General features: G+C 41.6%; 1 long non-coding RNA gene across 1 annotated transcript; it reads left to right on the forward strand.

The window, feature by feature from the left end:
* The first annotated feature begins 385 nt into the window (after positions 1 to 385).
* Positions 386 to 24,679, forward strand: LOC141522962 (uncharacterized). The gene is made up of 3 exons (XR_012478273.1): positions 386 to 603; positions 18,791 to 18,863; positions 24,594 to 24,679. It is a non-coding gene; the product is annotated as an uncharacterized LOC141522962 (long non-coding RNA).
* Positions 24,680 to 26,349: the final 1,670 nt, after the last annotated feature.

Raw genomic sequence — 26,349 nt, forward strand, 5'->3', positions numbered from 1 at the left:
TGTCTCCCTTTTAAAGTGTGGGCTCTGTAAAAGAAGGGATGGTATTCCCCCGCTTTTCTTTGTATCCTTAAAACTTTGCCTGCCACCCAATAAGCTCTTATCAGTGTTGCTGCCCATAGCCCCTTGAATGCCCTTCCTAATGGGGTGCCTACTTCTAGGGGAGCTGCGATGATGAGAAATGGAAACGGATTGGTTGAAATGCTTTGGAAAGACTTTGCAGCATGATTAGTTCAGCTAACCAGATGGTGACTGGCTCTTCAGGGTGGGACTTCCCATGAGTAGTAACCCATGGAAACCTTTGCCACACCCTCAGCTGCTCCCGTGGTGGGTCTCTTCTCTTGGACTGACTCTTTCTTGATGGCATCAGATAAGGGATAACCCTGAGGCTGGCATGTGATACCATGAAGACTGGCCTTGGTTCCAAGTTTTGCCATTTGACCTCTTGTATTGGGAGTAGGAGATTCATCTTTACTCTCCAACCTTGTCAGGAGAATGAGTTTCCCGAATTCTGGAAATCTGGGAGAATCCAGGAATCTGGGATCTGAGTCCAGGCTGGGTTAAAGAGTCATGACAGAGCAATACCCCTTCTTGAATGTGAACCTGGTAAGACTAGAGGATGTAAGAGATCCCAAGAGGAAATTTATAGGAAGGTCATAGCCAAGTTTCAAAATTTCCAGATTAAGGAGAAAATATTGCAAGCAACAAGAACAAAACAATTTGGATACAGTAGGAATATAGTCAGAATTTCACAAGATCTTGCAACTTCTATTCTACATTCCCTTTTTTAAAATTTGTTTTTACAAAGCAATGGGGTTAAGTGACTTGCCCAAGTCACACAGGTAGGTGATTATTAAGTGTCTGAGGTAAAATTTGAACTCAGGTTCTCCTGACTCCAGGGCCAGTGCTCTATCCGCTGCACCACCTAGTTGCCCCTGAAACATTGCATTTCAAAGAGCAAAAGAGCTGGGGCTGCATCCATGAATGACTTACCTAGTAAAGGTGAGTACCATCCTGAATGAAAAAAAATGGATATTTGAGAAACTGAGAGACTTTCAGATACTTGTCACAAAAAGACCAGAACTCAGTAGGGAATTCAATATAAAAGACCCAGAAGAAATTTAAGTTGTGCATGATGGTGTGATCCTAAAAAACAAAACTGGTGAGGAAAAGGGAAAAGGGAGCAATTAGATTATAAAAGTGGAATGTGAAAGGAAGAGCTAATACTGAGGAAGTGGGTGATGTGGAAAGAGCTGATAATGTTGGAATCTTACTCTCATCTGTGATGAAGAGAAAGCCACAGGTATTATGGAAGGGTGCAAAAGTCTACTGAACATAGAGAGATATGAGAAAACTGGGGGACCAAGTTGGGGAGGAGCCTATAGACTAGGATTGGAGAGGATGGGGTAGAGGATGGGGGAAGGACTTTTGGAGAAGTGGATGGGAGAGTAAGGAGAGAAAATAAGGCAATGGGGATAGGGTAAGAAACGAGGTTGAGAAAGAAAATAGTAATAAGATGGAGGAAAATTCACAAATTGTGGTTATAACTTGGAATGTGAAATTGGATGTTTCAAGGAGCTCTCTTTGTGGTTGCAGGGATCCCCATCCATTGGGAAATAGATGAACAAACTGTGGGAATACAGAAAATTTCTGTGCTATAAGAAATGATGAGCTCAATGATCTTTAAAAGGAATGGAAAGATGTGCATGGACAGGTGAAGAGAAAACTGATCATCACCAAGAGAACGTGTATTCAGTAATAGCAATGTTTTAAGAATAACTATTATAAATATACAAATTCAAAATAAAGAACACAAGAAGAAAGACACATCCAGAGAAAGAACTGATGAATAGAACTCTACAGAGAATAATTTTACATAGATTTACCTATTTGTGTCTAATGGCAACCATCTTTAGGATGGGACAGATGGGGGAGGAAAGAAAAAAGGGGGGTAAGACATTTACATGCTAACAGTATTATGTATTTAAAAGGAATAGTAAATTGTAGTTTTATGGGCAATCATCTTTTTTATTATACTATGGCATGGAAATGCTTGTTTTTACTCCATAAATCAAAAATAATTTTTTTTTCAAAAAGGAAAAAGAACTGTGCTAAGAGTGAGCCCACCCCTCACCAAGGCAGTATAAGAGGGTGTGCCCTTGAGGTTGGGTGAGAATGGCAAAAATGTTTGTACTTTTCTTGGCATTTCTTTGAAGTAAGCATCTCAGTTTTAAGAAATCAAATGAGATAGACCAGAGATTGAGACAGAAACAAAGAGACACGGAGAGACTCTGACTGTTTGATTTGAGTTATTGAAGGGAAGAGTATAGAGCAAAAGGAGAATTGGGCTGTTTTGACAGGTCTTTCGGGGACCCAGGCCGGAGGAAATTAACCAGTAAACATTTATTTGGTGCCTACTATAGGCCAGGTCCTGCCCTAGGGGTACAAAAATGGGGCAAAAGACACTCCCTACCCTCATCGACCTTATAGTCTAACAGGGGAGAAAATATGTGATCAATGAGGGAGCAACAAGATATGGGCTAGATAAATTGGGGATAAGCACAGAGAGAAGGCACTAGAGTTAAGGAGAAGGATTTTTGTAGAAGGTGGGATTTTAGTTGGGACTTGATAAAGCCCAAGAACCCAAGAGGTGGTGATGAGGAGGGAGAGCATCCCAAGAATGAGGGGAACAGTCCGAGAAAACACTTCAAATTGGGAAATGGAACATCTTGTGGGAGGAACAGTTGGGAGATTAGTGTAATATTCAAAATAAGGTGATTTGGGGAGTAAGGCACTAGAAAGGGATGAACCAAGAGCACCAGGTAGGAGGAGAAGTCTACTGAAGAAAGAGTCCTGCTTCATACTACCTGTATGAGGCCCTGGGCCTCACATTCCAACATGATTACAAAGAATGAAACTATGATGGGCTGAACACATTGTTAGAATGCCAAAAAAATATATTTTATGGAGAACTCACCCAGGGTAAGCACCCCCAAGGGGGTCAGAAGAAGCAATACCAAGACACCCTGAAGGTCTCATTGAAAAACTTTGGATTAATTGTACAGCATGGGAGACACTGGCACAGGACCATGCAACATGGCAGGCCCTCATCAGGGAGGGGGCTGCCCTCTAAGTTTAGAGTACCCACCCCAGGTGTTCACATGGACTATTTGTGCCCAACCTGTGGTAGAGCATTCCAAGTTCATATTGGTCTGATCAGCCATAGTCAGACTCACTGTCATTTGTCTCAAACATACTGATGTTGTTTTGGTCTTCTTTGATAATGAAGGACAAGAACCAAGCAACCATGATGTGGGCAAATCACTTCAGACAGGAAATACATTTATTAAAATAATATTTATAAAATGTATTTATGAAATAAATAAGATGGTTTAGACACTAAATGTTTATTAAGGACCTAATAAGCACTAAACAGCTAAGTTTTGGTAATAGATATACCAGTAGGACAGTTCTTGCCCTCAAAGAGATTACAATCTAACAGGAAAGAAGCTGAAAAGAGTGGGGAACAAAGATGTCCTGGGCCTCAGTGCCCTTTTGTGTAAGAGAAGGGGTCAGACTTGATGATCTCTGGGGTCCAGCTCTAGATCCAGGAGCCCCATGTTCTCTCACTCTAATTTTGCCTTCCCTTTGGTTTTCAGGCTCCTTTTCCCTCATCGCTTTTGTCTTTGGGAGCTGGGAAAGGTAAACCACTTGACTAGAGAAGACAATTGACTTGTATATCAAAGTCTACATTTATCTCACAGGAGCAATTCCCAGGTTCTCCGGGCTCTCATTAATTTAGGTCTGAAAATAAAAAACGAGTATGTTCGGTTGACTCCTTAATTCACATCAAAGAGCTACAAATAGCATCTCTCTAGCTTCTTGGAATTTTATTAGCTTTCCCCACATCCCCCCACCCAGGGATGTTGGACAAATACATTTTAAAGTTCCTTAATCAATTTAAAACACACAGACTCCACTGGGATTCTACCTTATCTTTTTAGCAAAGATACATTTTATTGTTCATTTATTCTTTAAACTAGCAAAACATCAGAACTGTTCCATAACTGGGAACAAAAATATCTTCATTCTCTCAAGTGTCCCCCTTTTCCATTTTCAGAGTTGGAATAAATCTCAGTAGTCAGACTCAACAAAATGGTCACCTAGTTTCTGGTAGAAGACGGTTCCTGAGTGGGGAACTTAGCAGCCCAGTTGATTCTTTTCATCTCCTATCCATTGCTTCTGATTCTGTTGTCTTGGGCCAAGCATCCAAAATAGGATGACAATTCCACATGCCAGTCCTTCCAATAATTGAAGAGAACTATCATGTGCCCCTTGAGGCTTTGCTTCTTCATGGCAAACATGCCAGTTCCTTGGGTACTGATCCTCAGAGGGCAGAAACTTGCATCACTTGCACCACCATCTGTATTGCCTTTCTCTACCTCAATTGCCCTGGGCTTAAATCCATCCATCTCGATCCACCAAAGGGGAAAGCCATCAAGCTTCTCTGGGTCCACTCTTGTTGCCTCTCCTTCTTCCTTGGACTGGACATGGGGAGTCCATTTAGCTAAAGCACAAAAGAATTACTTGAACAGGATCTTTGAAATTCAGAGACGTTTTTGGTTGTTGTTGTTGGGGGCTTTTCTCCCTCTACCTGGCTCTGTTTGACTCCCAGATCCTGGACAAGCGTGAATAAAATCCCGCTATGACTTCACAGTTTTAGGGGATGACCATAAAATCCAATGAAGCCTGCAGACCAGAAACTGAAGCAATACCAAGAGTTGTTCACTCTATTCATTTTCCAAAGCTACAAAGAATAAACAATAGATTCATGACCACCTAGAGAAATAGAACCAGGGCTCAGTTCCAGGGTCCTAGTCACCCAACTGCCTCAGGCAGGATTTTCCAACAGCCTTCAACAATGTCACTCTTCCAGTCCATGTCTTTCGGCAGATCTCAGGCAGACCCAAGGAAAGGCTAGCCTTTCTCTCTGTCCTGCCATGTTCACTGACAGAATGCCATGAGTCCAGGAGGACTGCCCCTACTGTCTCTGCCAACCCTAGAAGGGAAAGCTAAAGGCTGTGGTCTTGGGCATTGTTTAACATGGAAGATAAGAGTGGGGAGTAGAGTTATATTTATTTACTTGAGTAAAAGAGTGATTTGACAAAGAATGCTCCTAAGCTGTGCGTCATCAGTCCTCTGAAAAGAAAAGCAAAAACAAAGTTACCTGGCTGGGCTGAAGCATCGGGTTTTGAAGGGAGAGAAGGGAGAGTTTCCTGAAGAGGATGGTTGTTAGGCAGTGGAATGGGCCACCAGGGGAAGCTGCAGAATCTCCTCAGGAGGTTGTTAAAAATCAGATAAATTCTCATTGGGTTGTTTCTGCCTGGAGGTAAGACACTGGAGTAAATGAAAAGAAGCCAGGTTTGGGTTAGTGGCAATGATGTTTTCCTCCCATGTAATGAGAACTGTGGAGCGCCATGATGGATTCTGGGATGAGGCTGAGATAATGTCAATGAGAGTTGGCATAGCTATATTAATGGCTGTGTGTGTGTGTGTGTGTCTGTGTGTGAGTGTGTGTATGTGTCTGTGTGTGAGTGTGTGAGTGTGTGAGTGTGTGAGTGTGTGTGTCTGTGTGTGAGTGTGTGAGTGTGTGTGTCTGTGTGTGAGTGTGTCTGTGTGTGTGTGTGTGTGTACATGAAAGCCTACCTTCCATTACAGGCTAGGTTTCTTGTATGTACATTGTTGTCTATGTCCTCTCTCACGTTAGAAGGGAGCTCTTTGTTCCCCCCCTTCACCCCAGCACCGTCAGTCTTGTTGACCAACTGACAGCAAAATCCTCCGCAAACATGATTCCTGACCAACCTCGGAGCTAGGTATTCCGGGTGATGTTAGCCTCTTTGTACAAATGAGGAAGTTGAGACTCAGACAAGCTAACTCATTTCTGGTCACACAGTGGATGAAGGGCAAAGCTGGGAATTGAACCCAGGCTTCCAGACCCCAGGCCTAGCCCCTCTCTCCACTACACCAGGGATTTTTAACCTAAGAGCCATGATTTAAAAACTATCTTGATCACAATAATTGAATAGAATTACTCTCCCTTATAATCCCACGTCTTTGATTTTATGCAATTAAAAACTAACTCTGAGAAGGTGCAAAGGCTGAACAATAAGTTTTCATTGAGTGTCTACCAGACTTAGGGGGCCCCTGTGCTGAACACTGGATTATAAAGCCCCTACACCATGGAGCTTTCTTTCTCCCCCATCCAGTCATGACTCCTGTTTTCTGGGAAGATTTAGGGGAAAGGAGAGGAATGTGAATCTGGAGGGCTATTGTGTGGAAAAGGGGATCAGATTTTGTCCACTTGGCCCAGAGAGATGAATAAGGAGCAATGGGTAGGAATTTCCAAGAGTTGCTTTGACTAGTTGTGAGGACAATTACAGATGTCCAAAAGCGGGGAGGCCTGTCTCATCAGAGAGTGGGTTCCCTGTCCCTAAAGTCTTTAAAGGGAGACCAGATGACCATCTGTCAGGGATGCTCTAGAGCAGAAGTTCCTAGCTTTTAGGGGATCATGAACCTCTTTGTCCATCTAGGGAGCCTATGGATCCCTGGTCAGAATGTTTTAAATATCTAGAGGACATGCTGACTCAGTCCAGCATTAGGGAAAATAAAAATGGGATCTTTTCTTAGCCAAGTTCCTGGTACCCATAAAAATGAGTCCACGGACCCTCCTGTGGACCTCAAGTTAAGAACCTCTGCACCCGAGGAGAGTTCTGTTCAAGGGCCCCGAGTTTGCTTCCAGTGTGACAGTCTATGAATCCAACCAGGATAAGAAGAGTTCTCCAAGTTGCCCCATCTTCCTCCTCTGGTAGCAATCACCCCGCCCCCACCCTGAGAATATGCCAATAATCCCAAAGAAATCCTCCTTCACTACTTCCAGGCTCCAAAGGACAAGGCAAAGGGATGGTGACTTGGGTGAGGGCTTTGAGAGTCATATATGTGGCCCACTTCCCCATAGACAGTCTTGTCTTTCACTGGACTCTGGGGGATTCCAACATGGCAGCAGCTAAAGGGGTGGACTTTGAGAAGTCAGGGTTATCTGTGAGACAGGTTCAGTCAAGATTCAGAGAATTTATCCACATACAATTTTGCAGCAGGAACTTAGATCTTTCCTACTCTGGGGGAAGGGCTCTTGATCTCCTGCCACACACTCTCTCAATATTTCCTTGGACATCAAGGTATTAATTCATTTCTAAATTTAGTCCTATACAATTAGAGAGCTGGTCGAGGAGTCAGGGAAACCTGAACAAAGATCTTGTCCCAGAGATTGACTTACCTTGGGCAAATCTTAACCTCTCTGAGCATCGATTTCCTTATTTTCTTGAGTGCTTAGTGCTTGGCAAACAGTAGGTGTTTGATAAATACCAGCTAACTAGAACTGGGCGGGGGGATTGCCCTGTCTGTCCACATAATACCAGTTCCTTGAGTAGTTGCCAGTCTTCCATTCCCCATTTGTCATGGAAACCTGGCTAGGAAGTTGCCAATTTTCAGTAGCAGCCCATCAGTGGCACCTTGATTCTTTCCAGGGCAAAATAAACTGAAGCAAATCTGGGCTCTGTCTTAAAATCCTGGAACACTTTGTCTTCTTGTGGCCATTTATTTGCCAACTTTTTCTTCTCCTAAACAATAAAAATCCTAGGAATTAGTTCCTGTTGGTATGTAGCGAGTTTCTTGCATTTATCTCTTGGGGCATGGCCTGTCCATGAAATGCTCATTAAGATGCGCCATAATCCTGTTTTAGAGAGTGGGATGAAAATATGGACCCATTGTTGAGTTTCATCTAGTTGTTTCTAAAGAAACATGTGGAATCAGATGTCTTGGCACCTCCTTTTTTGTTTAGTATCGATCATAAAGCAATGGTCCGGCATCCATCGAATTCTTGGAAGTTCCCAGACTGCTTAGCTTTCATTTTGCCAGAAATATGGTTGAAGTTTAATAAATGCTCATTGATTGGAATCCCTAAGAAGTAAATGTTACAGGTATTCTCATTCCCATTTTATGGATAAGGAAACTGAGGTTCGTTCAGGTGAAATGACTTGCTCATGGTCACACAGCTAATAAGAAGAGGCAGGATTTCAAGCCCGGTCTTCCTGACTCCAGGTCAATCCAATACATCACTCTGCCTCTCAATTGTTCCCACTTATCCTAAATAATTTATTACAAATGTACTGATAAAACTGATCACCCCTGCTCAGTGCTAGTTAGAGTGTGCCCATGGGACATGCCCCATCTGGTGACATACTCATTCTGTGATTTATTGAACAATTTTAATGTACTGCAAACCCAGTTTTTAAATTCTTTTCAAGATACACAACACACTATAGTGGAGAATAACCTTCACTGCTTTTGGCACCTATGGATGCTAATTCTACTTTTACAATACCCTTGGTGATATGGGCAACTCCCTGAAGTATCCTGTGTTTGTTTATTGATCTACAAAAGGAAGGGGTTGGATTAGGAAGGTCTCTGAGCTCTTGACTTATGTGAACCTATGAGTTATTATCTTAAAATAGGCTAATTTTCAACTCATAATGTGTCCTTAGTAACTAGAGTGCCCATTTGCTTGTTTGGTTTGCTCATTTATTCCTATATTTTCCCTTTCATAGAGTTATAGGATCCTGATGAAGTAGGGCTCTCACTCCCTATTGGGGAATTGGGATGTGGAGGGAGACTCTTGGTTCATTAGCTAAATCCAAGCTCTGGATAAGAAATCTTTAGGGCAAGTCGAATGATGGTCTACAGGATGATTGAAAATAGTGGGAGGAGAGTTCAGAGATAGTGAGGCGTTGAGGTGAGCCTGGGTGACTGGGAACATGATGGTCCCCTTGATATCAATTGGGAAGTTAGAGAGAGGGAAGAGTTTAAAGGACAAGAGGGTAAGGAAGGGGAAGATAAAGAATTATGGACATGTGGAGTTTAAGATGTTTATGAGAGGGGATGGCTAGGTGGCGCAGTGGATAGAGCACCGGCCCTGGAGTCAGGAGGACCTGAGTTCACATCCGACCTCAGACACAATAATTACCTAGCTGTGTGGCCTTGGGCAAGCCACTTAACCCCATTGCCTTGCAAAAATCTAAAAAGAAAAAAAGATGTTTATGAGATATCCAGTTTTAGTTGTACAATGGGCATTTGCAGAAGCAAGGTTAGAGGTCAGTGAAAAGAAAAGACTGGATAAATAGATCTGTTCTCATAAGTGTCTGAGATAAGGTTTGAACTCAGCTCTTTCTTACTATTTTGTGTTATCTCATGAAGGATTTTGCAAATTTCTTCATATTTACTCATAGTTAATAATTCTTAACTTCATTTAAATATGTCATGTTAAAATAATTTATTATTTTATAACAATTCTGCTAATAGCATATTATTAATAAATATATTATAAAATTGATTCAGCTGTTTCCTAATTGGATATCTGGGCTGTTTCTCATTTTTTTTCTCATTCCAATAATAAATGCTATAAATGTCATTGGATAGTTGCCCTTTTTCTTCATTAAAAAAAAACACTCTCAGAATATATTCCCAACAGTGGAATTGGCAGGTCAAAGGGTATGATCATTCCTGTAACTTTTGCAGTGTTCTGTCAGATTGTTTTCTGTATAGATTCCTCTATTTTGCAAATACACCAGAATTGCACAAATGTATCATTTCTTTACAACCTTGTTAGCATTGAATGTTGTCAATTTACTTATTTTTGCCAATTTGATGACTGAGAGCTTGAGTATATGAAAAGTTTTCATTTGTATTTCTTCAACTAATGTTAAAGTTAATTATAGGAAAAATATGGTCAACGGGGACCAGAAATGGAGAGTGTGCTAAAACTGGGAGTCAGGAAGACCTGGGTTGGAATCTTGCTTCAGACATTTGCTGGTTGTGTGACTTTGGGTGATTCACTTAACCTATGACCTAGCCTCAGTTTTGCCACCTGTAAAAGGAAGATACCACTTGTATCTACCTCCTAATGTTACTGGATATTACATTTATAAAGTTCATTGAAGACTTTCAAGAACTATATAAATGTGAATCATTATTATTAAAGTTGAACTTTTCTATGATTATTTCCAATTTGTGCATCCTCTTTTGCAAACGATGTGTTAATAGCCTTTGACCATCATCCATTAGAGAATCAGACACAATCATTTATATTTACTTTCTAATGCATATCTGCTAGAGATTTTTATAGTTTTCAAAATATTTTACCAGCAAGGCTGGGATTCCACAAATTATTTGATGTTGTGTTTGGCCAAGAAAGTGAATTTTGATACATGGACCTTTGAATTTAAGTTCATTCTATTAAGAATGAGGATTGACAAAGAAGAAGAAAATGGCAGCTCAGAGAGTTTTGTTTCCCATTTAAGGATCTCTCAAAAGCAGTGTCTCTTATCCTGTTTGGAATTTAGATGGCTGGTTTTGGTGGGGGGAGGGAAGAGCATCACTCATGTATGAGAGGTCCTATGTAGCTCTTGTATAGAAACCCTCTTTGTACTGTCTGCCCAGGACTTGGGGTAGGTAACTGTTAGTCAATCATCTTGTCCTCTGACCCTTCTTGCTTTCCTAAAGGTCTTTTGCTAGGAATATGCACCAATCAACACTTACCACTAATGGACTCCCTCCCTACCCCAACCTATCCCACACCCCATCAATCATTTCTTCCACTTTAGCTATTTTAGTCACTCCAAGGCAGTGTCATGGCTAAGCTTGCATATTAATGAGCTTAGGTAAATTGTAGTCATGTCAAAGAAATAGTCAATGAGAAACAATGACTAGTCCTAGTAATCATCTCATCCCAATTCCTCCCTACCCCACCTGGGCAAGCTGAGTGGCGTAGTCTGGCCTCAAGGTCAACCTGGGGAAACCGAAACCATTTAGATTGTAATTTTCTTATCACCAAAGGAGCAATAAGCCTTCAATCACAGGAAATTATGATTGCAGATGGGAAACTTGACCTGACCCAAGAACTCTGCTCTTGTGTAGAGGTCTAACCTTTCTAGAGCTTGGGCAATCAGGGCCACCTTGAATCCAACATCTAGGCATCCACAGAAGCAAAGAGATCTCTCCATGCTACCAAGCAGTGTCTCACCACAGTATGGAATATCTGGCCTTGTCAAGAGAAAAGGAGAAAGCCCAGTCTTTGAAATCAATGGCAGGAGACCCCTTGCATGGTTGTGGCCATGCTAGTCCATATTCCTTTTTTTTTCCCCTTCAAATTTGTGGTTCATAATTATAGTGATATACGTCATGGGAAGTCACTTTTAGACTTCACTTAGCATGTTCTTTCTCCAAAAGTCTTCTGGGAGGTGGGATCCATAGAAACTTGCCTATCCTGACACAGGCCCTTCCCAAAATCCTTCCAGGAAAGACCATTCCCTTCTGATTTTAAGCCCTAAACAAGGAGCCAGTGTGTCACAAAGAGCTGTGTCTCTGGAGTCAGAGAATTCAGATAACTTCCAGCTGTGTGACTTCAACATGCTTGTCTCAGTTTTCTCACTTGTATATTGAGGTAGTGGACTAGATTGTCTCTACCAGGTGTTGATCTATGATCTCTGCATTCGCAAGAAAGACATTCCATTCCAGGAGTGAAGAAGTGAGGAGCAGAGAGAGGGTCAGTTTGGTTGGATCTCAGGGAATGGAAGGAGGAGTGACACCCAGTGAGGCTGGAGAAGCGGGCTCGTAGAAGTCAGGCTGCGTGGGGCTTTAAATGTTGAACAGAAGAGGTTTTATTGGATCCTGGAGTAGATTGAGCAAAAGAGGAACATAGTCAGATCTGTGTCTCAGGAAACTCACTCTGGTGATTGGTTGCAGGATGGACTGGACCAGGGAGAGATCTGAGGCAGGGAGGGTCAGTGAGGCGGCTGCTGGAATAATCTGGGTGAGAAGTGATGAGGCCTTGGATGAGGAGTGAGGATTTGTGAGTACAGGGAAGCGGAGAGCTGTGAGACATGCTGTGAAGGTAGTAATGATGAGATTTGGCAACAGATTAGATACATGGGATGAGGCAGAAGCAGGAGATCATGAACTCAGGAAACTAAAAGGATGTTGGGGTATTTGACTAAAATAGGCAACATTTCATAGCATCTTGATATCATCAGCTTCTCCCCAAGAATAGGATGAGATCCATCAGGCTCGGATTTGGAATCAGGAGTACCTCGGTTCAAATCCCACCAGGAGGCTTGGTAGCTGTGTAAGTGACTTGAGTGAGTGACTTCTCTTTGCCTTGGTCTACTGTCCTGTAATATGAAGGAATTGAATTTGCTGGGCTTTGAGGTTCCTTCTAGCTCTAAATTCATAACCAAAATCTAAACTGCAAAGAGACTCATTTAGATCTGATGTCAGAAAAAACTTCCCCACAATCAGCACCATCCAAAGTTGGAAGAAGATGCCTTGGTAGGGAGGAGCTCTCACATATGCAAACACACACACACACACACACACACACACACACACAAACACAGACACAGACACACACACACACACACACACACACACGTCTTCAATGGCCTCTTGTTTGGGGCTATTTGAAGAGAGATTTTAAAACTTTGAAAGCTATAAGAGCTATGATCAATCCAATGACTATCCATGATGCCAGACCAGCACTGATGAAATATACTATCTATTTCCTGGCAGGGAGATGAAGGAATTTGTTTTGTAGTAATGGTATTTATTTGTTACAAGGAATTCATTTTTCTTTTTTCAGTGGTTTAGGATGGGGAGAAAATGATCTCTGTTCATTTAAATGTACAAAAAATAGAGAAGTGGGGGATGCTGCAGATCTAGAATATTTTTATACCTTTTCTTATGAGGTTGTTGTATTTTTTTAGCTTAACTTTATTATTTTCTTTGTGACAAGAGACCTCTCATGGAGTGGAGGTAATTTCTAAATATTTGTAATTTAAAATAAAACACATCAACAGAACATTTAAAATGTTGGATTTTTTTCAATTTAAAAAAGAGATTCTTGTTCAGGTGTGGATTGAACTAGGTGCCTTCAGAAGTTATTTTTCAGCTCTTAGATTTGAGGACTCTTAGTTTCTTTAAATTGTCTATAGGATTTATGGGGATTTAAAGCAATTTGTCTCAAGAAACAAATGCATCTTCTTATCTGAAGTGCTCCTCAATTAATTTGCTTAGCAGAATCTCTTTTGATAAAGGGTATACAAGTCAACTCTAGGATAGCCCTCGCCCGTATTTTCACACATTGTCATTGTATCGGATCCAGATGAGGGAATTTTTCCAGCTCTTGCAACTGATCAATTCCAGATGCCAATAGTCATTATCGTGCAAGATGTCTTACTATATACTTTTTTGCCTCTTTGGAAACCCAATCAACATAAAAATGGGGAGAGGGCAAGAATACCCCTTAGACTATGCAAGACTATACAAGAAACTTCTTTCTCAGACCACTTAATTAAAAACATCTCACTGAGCTAGTTGAGTTGACACAGAATCTTCCTCCCCAGCCCAACTCTGCTTGATATCCACCTTGGGGGCCCTATTTGCTTCCATTGGAATCTTCCAGATTCTCTGAGGAGCCAGCAGGACTGAAACAGCATTAACGTCACCCTTCTGTTTTCCTTCCTGCTTCCTACAAGGGCAGACAATCCTCTAGGGCTCTATTCTGCTGCTTTGATCTGATTCTCAAGAAGAAAGCTTCTTATTTCACAACTAAGTATTCTTTTCCAACATCTTGACACCCCTGAGTGCTTAGCTATTAGAATGGATTCTTCTGTGTTGGTCCCCAGATCTCATTTTAGGAAAGTCTCTGCCTCCCCATTCTTCTGGATGAATCACAGTGGTTTCTGTATCTCCTGCTAATATACATGTTAAGGCAAACGAGATAGGAGTCAGACAGTTCTATAAGATTTTCCCTTTCCTAATTCTCTCTCTCTCTTTTTTTTTTTTTGGCTAGGCACTGGGGTTAATTGACTTGCCCAAGGTCCCACACCTAGATAATGATTAAGTGTCTGAGGCCAAATTTGAACTCAGGTCCTTCTGACTCCAGAGCCGGTGCTTTATCCACGGTGCCACCTAGCTGCCCCCCCCTTTCCTAATTCTTAATCAATGTGGCATGGCTGAAAGGACTGTATGCTAGTGAATGTCCCGGTTTTTGATTCAAGTACCAATAGCTCACTTTTATGTATCTCTGGTCGGTAAAAGCTCTTTCCAGAATGTATTGAATTTGAGCCTCGGAACAGCCTTGTGAGTTAGTGCTATTATTTTTCACATTTCATAGATGAGAAAAGAAAGACTCACAGATTAAGCGACTTGTCCGAGGTCACACAGTAGATATGATTTGTCTTTGGTGAGATTTGAACAGTTTTATTGACTCTAAGCCCAGATCTCTCTCCACAAGGTCCTCCTAAGTGAAAACTGAGAATCGTGACCCTGGTGACTGTCCTGTGCTAATGGTTTCTTTCCTTGTGTCCACTTAGTTCTTTAAAAACAACACAACAACCACCCACTGACAACAGTATGACTCAAATTTACTGTGGCTTTTTTTTTCTTTTCTTTTTTTGTCCTAGTAATGAAATTGTAAATGCAGCATTTCTTTCATTACCTATTCATTAAAGATATGACATGAAAACAGAGTTTCCATGGAAATGGCTCCATGGCTTCTGAGGACTGAGTAAGAATCTCATTGTTTACCCTACAGCCTGGATAACGGATGGGGGCCACGGGAGCTCATACCAGAAAAGGTTACCTGACTGGTATTCTGCTAAGTACCTGTGTGCAAATGGAGAATTTTTAATCATCGGGATGAAGAATTTAATGAAGGAAAGGGAAAGACTGAGGAGACTGTGAGCTCCAAAGCTCTCCATGTGTTGGAGGTGAAATATCTAAAGATGCCGAATAAAGACAGCCAAGTCGGGGTGTTACAAATGGTCCCCCTGGATGTCGCAAACCCGCTTAGTCCATCCACAGAAAGGGCTTTTTCTGTTGAACAAATTCCCATTGGTGGGATAGCAAGATGAGCATCATTCACTGAGTAATTAATCAAGGGCCACCATGGCGACTAAAGGCAGAAATTGAGTTTGGGGCATTTTTTTTAGAACAGCTGACACCGCTGAAGTGGTTTTAAATGAGCCCATGAAATGTGGGACATTAATTTGAAATGAGAGCTCTCAGTGTCTGAAATGCTCTGCAGAGTTCTCTTAATGTTCTGCGGCAACTGTTGGGGTGGGGGCCAGGGGACTGCATTCTTTGTTCCTTAACCCTCTATTAGAATACAGAGTTGGCTGTTGGAGTGGAGAACACCCACCGCAGAAAGTCTCTTCTATCTATTTCCAAAGTTGGGGGGGGGGAACGAGAGGAGAAGGAAAAGATGCTTTGGGAAGTGTTTGGACTATTAATGCTTTATTAAAATTGCAGTCTCCAACATCATGTCATGAGATTGGTTGTTACACTTTGCAGACAAAGTGATCTCATTTAGGTCTGATTTAGAAAACAGATATTAATCCAGTTCTGCATGACTGGAGCACAATTTGCTCAAAACATGCCAGAAAGTCTCTTATCCTATTAAAAATGAGTGATTCATAGCCGTCATTTGTGCTGCAAATCTGAACGGCTTGTTTCTACACAGGAAAGAGAAAGCCAAGCATGAAAACGTATTCGGTTTAGATGGTAGCTCTAGATGAGGCATCTTAATTAACAAAACCTACCTCAATTAAATAAGGCCTGGGGTGGCACTATGAAGATATTCAATTCAATACAATGGAGTAATTTCCAATTACCAGCCTGGGTCTATGCCAGGGCATTCACCAAGATGGCAGGTCAACCTTCCTTGCCCTCAAGTAGTTGACTCTCTAGTACAAGGAGAAATTATAAGAGAAAAATTAGGATGCAGGTTAGAGTGTGATGTACAAAACTGAGGAGTGAGAGAGGCCCAAGAGATCCAGGCTGGGATACAGGGATTCTTCCTAACTAGAGAGGGCAGAGAAGGCTTCATTCAGGAGTTGACCCCTGAGCAAGGCAGAGGTCAAAGGATGGAGGAAGTCAAAAGATCTCTAAAAAAGTTTGATCCCCAAAGTTTAATATTGTGGGAACTGAGAAAGGGATGTTTGGAAATAGTAACACTGTTATGTTGCTCTGGAATATTTCAAGGTTCCTAGACTCCAAGAAGGAGATTGGTATGGTGACTGGCACACAGCAGGTACTTAAATGTTCATTGGTTGACCGACAGACAAGAAGGAATGACTTCAATTTTGTGTGTCTCCCTTTCAGCAAGGCAGGATAATACCCTCTCTCCATTTTGGAAAGAGTCTAAAAGTTTATCCACCTGTGCTCAATATGCTCTCTGGTTAAACAGACTTTTGCTCCATTACTAGACACATCCTCAAAGACTTCTCTGCTTGGGAAAGCTCACATGTTACAGTGGAAAGGACCATGGCTGGAATCAACAGAAGTTGGGTTTAAATCCAGTGTTTGGCACTTTCTACCTGTTTCCTATGTCCAGATAAGGCATTTGAACCAGCTGGCCTTGGAGGTTCCTCTCAGCTCCAAAACAGGGATCCTATGACATTCTAGAATTTGTGCTCTGCTGGTCTAGCTGTTGAGAACCCAAGTTCACAGCTATGCCATGATGAGATACTGATGTATGATTTCAGTGGATGAAAAGTATACTACACACACACACACACACACACACACATATGTATGTATGTATATATATATATATATATATGTAAAAGAATAAAATTTAAGGAAGAAATTTTTAAATCATCTGGCTGACTCCCCTTTAGAGATGACAAAATCATTATCCTTTATGCTTACAAGTGATCTGGGTATGAATGGTAGTTAATTAATCTGCTCCACCTCTCCGGCCCCTATTCTGGACAAACCAGCTTCCTTGCTGGTCTCCAAACTCAGCATTCAGTCATTCTCTCTCCTCATCTCTGCGTATTGGGATCTTTTGCTTCCTTCAAGATTTAGCAGACATGCCACCTCCATGGAGCTTTTCCTAGTCTTTCTAACTCTTAGCTTTCTTTCTCTTCACACAATTTTATGTATCTATTTGTCAATCAACAACCAGAAAGCAGATAAATGAATATAAGGAATGAAACAATCCTTACTCTCGTGTTAACAGTCTGCTTTCATGCTTCTTGAGTCTTTTTTTAGCTATAAATCTGAGTAAGCACTGGCCCTCCCATGGGACACCCAAGGAGATTTTTAGCTGCAGAGTTTTTCTTTTGTCTTTTTAAAAATTGTTATTATTTATTTTTATCATTCTTTTCGAAGTTTTGAGTTCCAAATTTTCTCTCTCCTGCCAGCTCTTCCCTTACCCATCAAGAAGGCAAGAAATATGATCTCAATTATATATGTGAAATCATGTAAAACATTTCCATATTAGCAATGTCACAAAAAAGCAAGAAAAATAAAGAAAGTGAAATATTATATTTTAATTTGCACTCAGACTTCATCAATTCTCTCTTTAGAGATGGATAGCCTTTTTCATCAGGATCTTTTTAGATCACTAACTTGATAGAGTAAATAAAGTAAGTCTTTCATAGATGTTTTTCCTTACAATATTGCTATTACTATATCAGTATGGATGGTAGTTAATTAATCTGCTCCACCTCCCCTGCCCCCATTCTGGACAAACCAGCTTCCTTGCTGGTCTCCAAACTCAGCATTCAGTGACTAGGATATTCTGTCTCCTCATCTCCACATATTGGGATCTTTTGTTTCCTTCAAGGTTTGGCAAACCTCCCATGGAAAGACTTTCCTTAAGTCTAATTCTTAGATTTCTTTCTCTTCACACAATATTATATATTACAATATTGCTATTACTATATCAGTTCAAATGGACCTTCCTTTTTTTTCTGAAGTTGTTCTGTTTATCTTTTCTTATAGCACAATAATATTGCATCACAATCATATGTCTCAACTCAGTTATTCCTCAATGGATAGACAGTCCTTCAATTTCCAATTTTTTTCCATCATAAAAAAGAGTTGCTATAAATATTTTTATGCATATAAATTACTTTCCTTTTATTTTGATCTCTTAGAGACCTAGTAATGGTATTGCTGTGTTGAAAGGATATGCCCAATTTTATAGTCCTTTGGGCATAGTTCCAAATGGTTCTCCGGAAGGATTGAACAAGTTCACAACTCCACCAATAGTGCATTAGTGCACCCATTTTCCCCTCATGGACTCTAGTATTTGACATTTCTGATAGGTGTGAGGTGGTACCTCAAAACTGTTTTAACTTGTATTTCTGTAATCAATAGTAATTTAGAGCATTTTCAATGTGATTATAGCTAGCTTTGCTGTCTTCTGAAAACTGCTTATATCTTTGAGAATTTGTCAATTGGGAACTGACTTTTATTTTTGTAAATTTGATTCAGTTTTCTATATATTTGAGAAATTAGGTCTTTATTGGAGAAACTTGTCATTAAAATTTTTGATATCAATTCATTGCCTAGCAAAATTGTTATCTTTTTAATATGGTCTGTTTTTGCTTTTTCTTTGTCTGGGATCCTGATTTTACTTCAATTGAAAAATAATAGGGGCTTCTAGGTGGCGTAGTGGATAGAGCACTGGCCCTGGAGTCAGAAGTACCTGAGTTCAAATCCGACCTCAGACACTCAATAATTACTTAGCTGTGCGGCCTTGGGTAAGCCACTTAACTCCATTTACCTTGCAAAATTCTAAAAAAAAAATTGTTTAAAAAAAAGAAAAGAAAAATAATAGAGTCTGCTCCAGTCCCTTATTTTAACTCTGCATGTGTCTTTTTATTTCAAGTGTGTTTCTTTTAAAGAACATATTGTTGGATTCTGGGTTCTAATCCATTCTGTTCTCCGCTTCCATTTTATAGGTGAGTTTATTTCCTTTACATTCATAGTTATGATTATTAATTGTGTATTTCATTCATCCTATTTTCTTCTATTTATCCTTCTCACATTCTCTTTTTACCCTGTCCTTCCTCAAAAGTCTGTTCCACTTGTGACCACTGTCTCCCTTAATCTGATCTCCCTTTTATTACTGCCCCTTTTCTTTTATCTCCTCTCCCTCTTAGGGACCAAAGCTTTCTATATACCATAGAGTGTGTCAATATAATTTATTCTTTCCTCTTTGACCTAATTCTGATGGCAGAGAAATTCAAAGAGTTTGCCCCCCAATTTCCCCTCCATTCTAATAGTTCTTCCTTATGTGCCTTTTTAATGTGAGATCATTTCCCCCATTCTTCCTTTCCCATCCCCCCTTCTCTAGTGCATTCCTATTTCTCACCCCTTCATCTTTTTTTGGGGGGGGGGGATCATCTCAGCATAATCAGGTCCTTCTAACTTCACTGATAATGATAAAGTAGTGCAGGGGGTCTGGGGATACTTGGAATCCAAGTTTATATGGTAGAGAGAACCACTCTGTGCATTAGAATATGGAGGCCACCTGAGGGTAAGACCTGTCTTTATATATGTCTTGTATCTCCAGTCCTGGCATAATGTGCAGCATATGGTAGATACTTTAAAAAGCTGGTAAAGTGAATGAATTTTAATCCCTTGAGCAAGAGAGCCAGTGAAAAGAGGTTGGGACATTCGGGGGTGGGGTGGACACAAGGGGTCATAAGCTAAATCTCTCAATGAGCAGAGTTCTGACCCAGGCACCAGGACCCAGGGTACGTCTCTTCAGAGTTTAGGGTGTGGATTAGATGATCTCAAATGTCTTGTCTTGTTCTAAAACCCTAGGAAGTTTCTCTCCTCAGACATTCTGCCAAATGAAACCCCCTTTTCCTGTGTGGGCTGCCAAGTCAGGAAATTCCAGGGCGACCAACTCAGGACCCCTCCTGTTTCTATCATTCTGCATTAATTCCAGTAATGCAAACAGCAGGCCTGTGGGGGGTGAGGAGAGGGGCACCGTGTAGAGAAGGGGAAAGGAAAGAGGGAGGGAGAGGCCATTAGCAAGGACAGGAAAACTCTTTTCCCCCTGAACCAGCTGGGGAAAATGTCCATTTCCTTTCCAAAGCCACCTAGAGACATTTCTAATGCAACTATTCTGACTGCTCCTTATAAAGTATTTCTTGGAAGATACAAAAGGCCTGTAGATTTTCTTGGAATCACATAATTATATATGGTATTTGGGAGAAGAGGAAAGAGGTTTCCACTGGGCCTGCCCCAGCAGGATGTTGAAATGAGGACATTATCCCTATCTCTCATTCCCCCTTTGGTGGGTTAGGGAGAAAAAAGAGAAGGGTGGAGCTGGAGGGGCTTTGTATCTGATGATGTCATATAGGCAGAGCACTTGGTTAACCTCAAGGATGGAATATTTAGGACTGGAAAGGACCTCAGAGACCATCTATCCCAACTCCCTCATTTTACAGAGGAGGAGACTGAGGCTCACATCACTTCTGTGACCACCATACTCAGGGATAACACAATGTCTCCTAGGTTGTGGGAACATGAGGCAATGATGGAGGAATAGGAGAGCTTGGAGATAGCCTCTTGGGAGAGTGTGCTCAGAGCTTCTGAATCCAGAAAAGAGAAGGGGAGCATGAGGACCAGCTTTCAACAAGTAGTGGGAAAGCTTTCAACAGACAGATGGCAGCAAGTGGAGGCTGGGGTGGAGTGGCACATCTTGACTCCATCTAATGGGAAGAATGCTAACAGGCAGGTTGACCCAGCATGGGCAGAGGGGCAAGGGCCTGATCCATGATGTGTAAGTGAAGACCTTGATCTGCCCCCCACCAGTAGCATGAGTGACCTGGACTGTGAAGGCCCTGTGGGGAGGAGTTTGCTTCATCTTCCTTTGGCATCATGGGGAATCACGTGGTGGCATTCCAGCCTTGTCAAGGAATTTTTACCGATATTTTATCTGGGAAATAAAAAGGAAGCAGAGATTTGGTGCTTCTTGCACCAAGAAAGCCCCCCCCCCCCGATTTTAGACTCTTACCTTCTACTCAAATATTTTGGGCATTCTATGACAGAGATTTGGGAGGTGACTTGCCCATTTTCGTGTTGAGAACCCCAGTGGTTTTCTCTGCTGGGAGGAGTCAAAGGGAAAGGATTTCAGAAGCTCAGCACTGTATCTCCTGGGATTTTCTCCAGCTTCCCTGAGCTCCTTCTCCTCTACTTGATGGATCCTCCTGGCACTAGATAGAGCCGCATGCTTCAGCTGCCCCAGCTCCCCAAAAAGGGGCCTGGAAGGGCACATCTCTTCCTCTTTACAGTAGCTGTATGTGTCCTAACTTGGACAGCACCTCCACTAACAAACACTGAGAGAGTTCCATTGGCCAGAGGGCTCCTGCAGAATTATAGCCGACATGCCCGGCCCACCACCCTCCTTGGCCTACAAAGGGCAACTTTGCTGATACCATTCAAGCTTGGGGAAGAATTTCTGTTCACTGTCCAAGTAAAGAGGAGAGGAGAGGATGGCAAGGGAGAGATGCTCAGTTGATCACCAAAGTGATGGGTCTTCCTTTCAGAGCTGCAGACTACACAGTTCTTGGGTGGAGTGAGGGATGAATTGGAGATGGTTTGGTGTTTTTTTTTTTAGAAATCTGTTTTGTGTTAGATGTACTCTATGTCTTAGCACAAGAGTGGAGTCAGAGGTTCCCATCCAGTGGCATACATTATAATTCTGGATCTTCTCAGACAAGATTCTCTCATAAGGCCAGTAGTTTCTCCCCTACCATTGGTTAATTATTAAATAAACATGCTTCTGATGGGTCCCTTTTGTGGATCACTCAACATTCAGACTGTTAGTGGACAGGCATTTATTAAATGCTTACTATGTACCAGACTCTGTTCTAAACACTGGAGACTGAAACAAATATAATAAATATAGAGGGGCTGAGGGTGGGGGTAGGTTGAGGTAGGAGCTCTCACCATCACATCTCATGCCTGAAGTTGACCTTCTAAGAGCTCTTGGGGGAACATCTTGCCTTCTGGGATGCACACTCCTTAGGGCAGTTCTGGAGTTGTCAGATTTGGCAAGTCTCAGCGACTGGCAATTTTTCAATGCATTAGCTATGTTTTCCTTCAGCTTAAGGATGGTGGATGAGAATCAGTTCCAATAGCATTAATTGGTAGAAGGGGGATTTCTCAGTGCCTGGAGTGTGCCTAGAAGAGGAAAAGGGATCCTGAGGATCAGGGAGCCTCTGGCACCAGCCCTGCCCAGAGAGCCTCAGAGCAGACACCTGATTCTAGGAGAATGGGCAAGAATAGTCAAAATAATAGTGGAATAGCCCAAACCCAACTTAGGGGAGTATTCTCAAACAATTAGAATCTTTTCCTTTCAATTTAATTAGGAAAAAGTGAGTGATCAACCTCTCACCCCAAAAACCAAGTAAGCCATGGAACAATGAAAAGAACACAGGAATGAAACCCCAAAAACCCAGATTCCAATCCCATCTCTGCCACGTACTCTTTGGGTGAGTTTGGACAATCCCCTTTAACTCCCCTGAGTCCCAGGTTCTCCATCTATAAACCAGGAGGATTGGATGAAAAGTTGCAGGGATCTCTTGAATCTCTAATTCTGGGATCTCTAGGAGAAGTGTTGCCTATCAGATGGAGGCTGGAGAGAACATAGGACCTGGAGGTAGACCTGAGTTCACATACAGTCTCTGGCACTGACTCCCACCCCAATGTCACCTTGGACAAATCACTTCTCCTTTCTGGGCCTCGATTTTCTCTTCTGTAAAACAAAGGAATAAAATCTCATAAGATTCAAGACAAGTGAGTTAAGAAAGCCTAATACCACCTCTGACATGAGTTGTGGGATTTCTTGAAGCTTCCATTTCCCCTCTATTTCTCCATTTGTAAAATGGGGATGGGGTAGAATAGATGATCTCTGTCTTTGAGTTCTATGGTTCAAAAGCCCAGGCTGCTCCCTGGTTTCATCCCTCCCTCAGAACACACTCATCCCATCCAGATTCCATACCTGTCCCTATCCAGGCTGGAAGGACAGTTGCCTATAGTCTCAAAGATGGCTTTGAGATGTGCTCTGCCCAATTCTCAAAGGATACTTCAAGGACTCTTCTGTATTTCCTAAATCATAGAGAAAGGAATTAGAGAAAAGAGCATTTCTTTCAAAGGGTTGAGGGAATGGAGGATCTTTAGTCTGAAGAATAAAAGACTTGGGGTGGGGGGGAGGAGAAGGAGCAAGATAATTGTCTTTGGATATTTGACTGTCCTGCAGAATGTTTAAGCCTGAAAATATAATTGAAGGAATTTTTTATTGGTGCTTTTAAGTTTCTCTATGAACATTTCCATTTTTGTGTTAATTTCCCAAACTGAAATGTTTACAGTTTAAAAATAATTTTTATAATTTATAAACTTTAAGGTTTATAAAAGTTTCTCTTTACAATGACCCACAGAGGTAGGCAATAAGGTAGCATCATTCCCATTTTACAGATGAGGAAACTAAGGCTTGGCAAAGTTAAGTGACACAAGAAACTTTTAAGGATCCAACTTGAACCTAGGTATCTGACTCCATAGCCAGCACTCTTTCCTATAGGCCACACTGTCTTACTGCAGGTGAGAAGAAAAGAAGAGAGGTGTTGTTGGGGGAAGGATTATGGTTTGTTGGTTTGCTAAGACTAAAGCTGAAGACAACACAAAGAGATGTGTTTGATCCTGCTTGGAACAAGAGAAAGTTAAAATGGAAATGTATCATTCTGGAACCCAACTTCGATAAGATGCTGATGACAAACAATGGAGAGAAATCAGAATTCCTCAGTTCCCTTTTGTTCTTCTTTGTCAAGGAGACCCGTTTCCGATGGGGAAGAGAGGACAATTTCTGTTGGAATGCATGGAAGGAAGAGGATGATGAGAAAATATCAAACTATGTTCAATAGTTTTGTCTACTGCTAACGTCCATATGATTTCTCCCAGCCTGACTCTATCTCACTTGTGTCTGATTGCTGCAGTGCTGTTACCCCCACTGTACCCACTGTGAGCTTCTTCAGAACTGCCTTTCTTTGGGTAACAGCCAGCAAATAGTAGGTGATTATAAATGCTTATTGGGTTGACAAACTGCATGCCCAGTTCTGGAAAGAACTATCAGGCATGATGGTTAAGCCACTATTGGGAAAAGTCCTGGAGGCAAGAAGTGGACCCCAGAAATGGAAAAAGTCCAAAGTCCATTATTGCATAGTAGAGTATAAGGTCATCACGGACCTTAAGTAGGTGCTTAATAGGTATTTGTTGACTGACCGACCGAAATGTCCAGATTTCTAAAGAGAAAAGTTGGAACAAGTGAATGGAACAAATAAGGAACAAGGAATCTTGGATGAAAGCAGGAAAGGGTGAAAATTCTATATCAATGAACTTGATTTCAGTTCCTGGAAAAAATTTGGAACATATTATTAAAGGAAAAGTTTGTGAATATTTAGAAAGTAAAAGATTGTGATGACTCATAGGTACCATAGCCTCAAGAAGAGCAGGGCCCTCCAGATTGACCGTGTTTCTTTTTCTTTGGTGGGAGTTGGGGGGTGGGGCGCCATAGGGCAGTATGGCAGTAATAATGATTAGGCAGCTAGCATGCTATGGACAGGGGAGAGTTCAATTTTCACCAAGTCTAACAAAATTCCTCCTATTTCCCTTGTGCACAGGACCAAGAGATGGTGTCATAGTTAAGTAGACGCAGAGCTGAATACTGAATGGCCAGAGCCATCGAATAGTGGGCTGCCATCCGTGGATCAAGTTGTCTTCTCTAATGTGGCCTAGGGAGGGTGCTTGGTTCTGTCTGTAAAACTTCTTTTAAAATCAATGCATGCCTAAGGGTGTTGGTGACAACAGCCAGTCAGAGCTGTAAACTGACACAAAGCTGAGAGAGATAACTCACAGTGAATGACAGAGTGAAATTCTGCAAAGATCTTGACAGGGTTGAATTCAATCCAATACAAGACCACAAGCATTTATTATTTAAATGGATGATGGTCTGATAAGATGGAATTTTACAAGGATGAGCATAAAGTTTTACATTTAGGTTAAAAAAAATCACCTTCAAGGTGGGGAAGGTACAACTGGATGGCAGTTTGGGAAAATCTTTCAGAATTTAACACATCACATCACATCACATCATATCACAGCACAACACAACACATCACAACATATCAGAACATACTATCTCACAGCACAGAACAGAATAGGACAAGAATCTGATGGGGACAGAGAGTCCATAGCATAGCATGGTTGCTTTACCAGGGTCATTATTAATCAGCATTAAGGAAGACGCAGTATCCACAGCACAAGGGCCTGTGTTCCTGAGCTCTCCCATATCTAATGGATTGTGATTTGTTCTGAGCATCATCACATTTAGAAAGGATTTTGATCATCTACTGAGTGGTTAGAGAAGAGTAATCCTCCGAGTTGACGGAGGATGGATAACCTGAAGAAGAAGGTAATAGCCATGTTTAAATTTCTGTGGATGTAAGGGAGATTAACCTTGCTCTGTTTGGTCCTGAGGAAAGAATAAGAAGTAAGGGGTAGAAGTTGCAGAAAAGCTGATTTGGACTCCTTCTAAGGAGAAACTTCTTACTTTGAAAATTCTTCCCTAGTAGGATGGGCAGACTGAAGAGGGTCGATCTCCCCTGCCAGGGGTCTCTCAACAGAGTGAGAAGAGATTGTAGAGAAGATTCTTGGTTGTGGAGAAGATTCTCATGGCACGGGGGCGGGGGGGGTAATCAGACTAGTTGGTATTGAAAGCCCCTCGTGCCACTGAGATTCAAGGATTCTGGGATTCCAGGGCCATGCTGGCTGCTTAACAATGTACCCTTAGGACACTTGGAAGAAGGCCCAGATGAACACAGTGGAAATATATTTTCTCTGCCAAGAATTGCCCTTGGGCCTACATTGTGGGTGAACCGAGTATTAAAATCCCAAACCAACCAACATTTTGTACTCCAAGGCTTTGACCATTTACTAGTGGCACTGTGTGAGTGATTTCCATAATCAAAGGTCACTTCCTCCAGGAAGCTTTTCCAAAGTCCTTTGGTTACTAATGGCCTTCCCCTTCAGACCTCAAAGTACTTTGTTGTCTTTGTACTTCTATAAACCTGTGTATAATATGATGCTCTCTGTGGGTTGTTATTCCCCTACCAACCTGAATGCTCCATGAAGGTGGAAGGCAATTGGCACCTCATGTCTCCTCAAATGATCAGCACACAAAGGCACAAAAATCAATGATCACTAGCCTGTCTTATCTTGTATGTTAGCCAAGTTAAGAAGGCATCAAATGTGTATTAAGCACCTACTATGTACAGGCATTGTGCTAAGTGTTGGGGCTACAAAGATGAACAAAGAACAGTCCCCCTCCTCAGGGAGCTTCCAATCTGATGAGGGAGACCATATGCCACAAACCACACA

The sequence above is a fragment of the Macrotis lagotis genome, chromosome 4 (genome assembly GCF_037893015.1).
Source record: "Macrotis lagotis isolate mMagLag1 chromosome 4, bilby.v1.9.chrom.fasta, whole genome shotgun sequence".
Classification (NCBI taxonomy): domain Eukaryota; kingdom Metazoa; phylum Chordata; class Mammalia; order Peramelemorphia; family Peramelidae; genus Macrotis; species Macrotis lagotis.